This window comes from Alligator sinensis, unplaced genomic scaffold (assembly GCF_000455745.1).
Source record: "Alligator sinensis unplaced genomic scaffold, ASM45574v1 scaffold781_1, whole genome shotgun sequence".
NCBI classification, from domain to species: domain Eukaryota; kingdom Metazoa; phylum Chordata; order Crocodylia; family Alligatoridae; genus Alligator; species Alligator sinensis.
The window spans coordinates 1,109,938-1,112,648 of NW_005841845.1; positions in this window are offsets into that span (position 1 = coordinate 1,109,938).

The window sequence follows — 2,711 nt, forward strand, 5'->3', positions numbered from 1 at the left end:
AATGACTCGTATCCAGTGACAGGATAATCAGGCCTTTGGCCAGAACCACCCACTGTGTCGGTTCCCAGAGCATCTCAGGGGCAACTCGGTTACTTCCTCCTCGTCTCCATCCTGCTCCCTATGGACTTTCCACCCTGAGGCCTCGCTGTCAGGTTCTCTGGCAACATAAGTCAGCGCAGACCCAGAAGTGATTCAATCTGTGTTCTAGACTTTGATGGCTTGATCATGCTCTCGTTTGAAGTCAATGGCAAAATTCAATTAAAAAAAAATCCGTGCTATTTTTGATTTATTCAGCAAAAGAGTCAAGCAAAAAAAGGAAACAAACCCAAAGAAACAAAAAACAACAACAAACACCTCGTCAAGCAGCCAACCAAACAGGACTCAAAAACTATTGGTACAAAAAAATTGCTTTTTGGGAAAAAAAAGATGTTGAATTGATTGCATTTCTCGATTCTTAAAAACAAAGCCCACTGTTTTTTTGGTTTTTTTACTGAAAACTAAATACTTCTGCCAAAACCAGATTTTTTTTTCTTATTTTCCATTTTCATTGACAAAAAAAATCACCTAAACAAGAATGTTCTAAGAAAATGTTGTTTTGATCAAAAAGCCATCTTTGCCATTGATCTGCTTAATTATCTCTGTTGTGGGTATAGAACCTAGCCTCAACTGTGTTAAAGAAAGAAGAAATTGTTTTGGCCATCTTTTCAGAAAAGAGAGATGTAGTTAGCCACATTAGCCTGAAGTCAAGTAGAAGGCAGGGTGGATTTGCACTTTATGCACTAACCAAAGTAGATAGATAGATAGATAGATAGATCACAAACTTTAGTGAGTTGTAGCTCACTTCATAACATGCTGTCAGAAAAGAAAAGAAAAATTTACATTTTAAACTCTATATATGGAAAGTTCTAGTTCTCAAAAACTTGGCAGGTTTCTTTGTATTTTATCCAGAGTACTGGCATAAGCACAGATCTTTGGATTTATTTTTCCCCTCTCTTTTTCATTATTCCCCATCTTTAAGTAATAATCCACACATTATTTGCATCTTCATAATAGGTTGCTGTAGAAGATACAGTGGCGTTAAGACTTGTTTGAGGAAGAAGCATAAGGAACAGATAAACTCCTAAGAAGCAGTTGTCATGCAGAAGCCTTTAATGATAAAGAACTAGGTAAGAAGTAGGGATCGTTTTTCAACAGACTGTCAGTCGCTCTTTAAAAATGTGGCTAATGATGGAGTAGCCAAACCTCTAGAGTCTAGATTCCTTGCAAGAGCTGTAAATAGGATGACACAAGGCATGGTGTTTTAATTTAATCCAAGATCTCTGCTTAGCAAAAAGTGGGTAAAAGATTCCCCCTTCATTTAAGGTTGTTAATAGAGGACTGGATATGACCGTGATAAAAAATGAGCTTTAGGGAACAACCTGTTTCATTTGGGATATGGTCTGGAAGCTCTAATCAACTGTCTCTGTCACTATCTTCTAGGAATTCTCTTAAAAGGCCTGGACCTCACTGCGGCTGCTAACACACATGCTTAATAGGGCTGTGCGAAATTTTGCCGGCTGTTTCATTTCTACACTGTTTCGACTCATTTCAATCTGAAAACAGCTAAATTGAAATGAAACAAAGGGCTTTGAAACAGCCTCAAAACAAAACGAGGGCAGTCAAAACATTTCAAAACTTTTGAAAGGGTTCGAGTTGCAAAGCAGCCCAGCTGAGTTCCCCTCCCCAGTGCTAGGATTGGGCTGGGGAAGGGAACTCAGCCCAGCTGAGCTGAGTTCCCTTCCCCAGCCCGATCCTAGCGCTGGGGAGGGAAACTCAGCTCAGCTGGGCTATGTTCCCTTCCCCAGCCTGATTGCAATGTTGAAAGAGCCTTGAAACAGCGAATCCATTTTGATGAACTGGAACGGAGCAGTGTTTTCAAATTGAAACAAAACTCGAAATGAAACACTGTTCTGTCGAAATGGATGTTGAAGCAGAACACTGCTGTTTCTCACAGCCTTAATGCTTAACTTGAACCACACACTTAAGTCTCATTGGGTTGTGAGCATGTGTTAAAGGCTTGGGACAGACAGTCAGAAAGCCTGAGGCTGAACTGATTCAATCTTCACAGGTTAATCTAAACTGCATAGATTGAACCGATAAGCAAGTGAACAGAGCTTCACTTTTGATTCTGAAAGTGCAGTCTCACGCCTGCAGTGGCCCAAGCCAGAAGCTGTGAAGGGAAGGGGGGCTGGGGGCGGGTGCTAGAGCACACCTCCCTGCTAGGCTGAAGTGGACAGCTTGGGCCAAGTTTAGCCCACTCACCCTGAGTCGGGGGGAGGTTTGCGGGTGAGGTGCAAAGCATCTTGGGATGTTGGGGGATTGTGAGTTAACTTGAATCTGGAGGGGATCTGGGACAGAAGTTCAATAAACCTATTGAACCTAAATCAGTTAAGTCTGATACTACACCCATCCAAGTTTATCTTAAACTGATATTGGCCATTTTGAAAGTGGTTTATGGGTGTGGCGGGCCAGTAGGGGGTGCTCCTGCGTTGAGCCGCCCACCTCCCTGCACCTGACCACCTTCCAGGCTCCGAGTGCCTCCCTTAGGGTGCCTCCCGTCCGGCCGACCCCTTCCCTGGAGCACACCCGCTAGCCTGGGGTTCCCGCTGCCACCATCCAAGGCTCTGGACTCACTTCTGGCTCTGCGCACCTTGGAAAACACAGGCCTGATC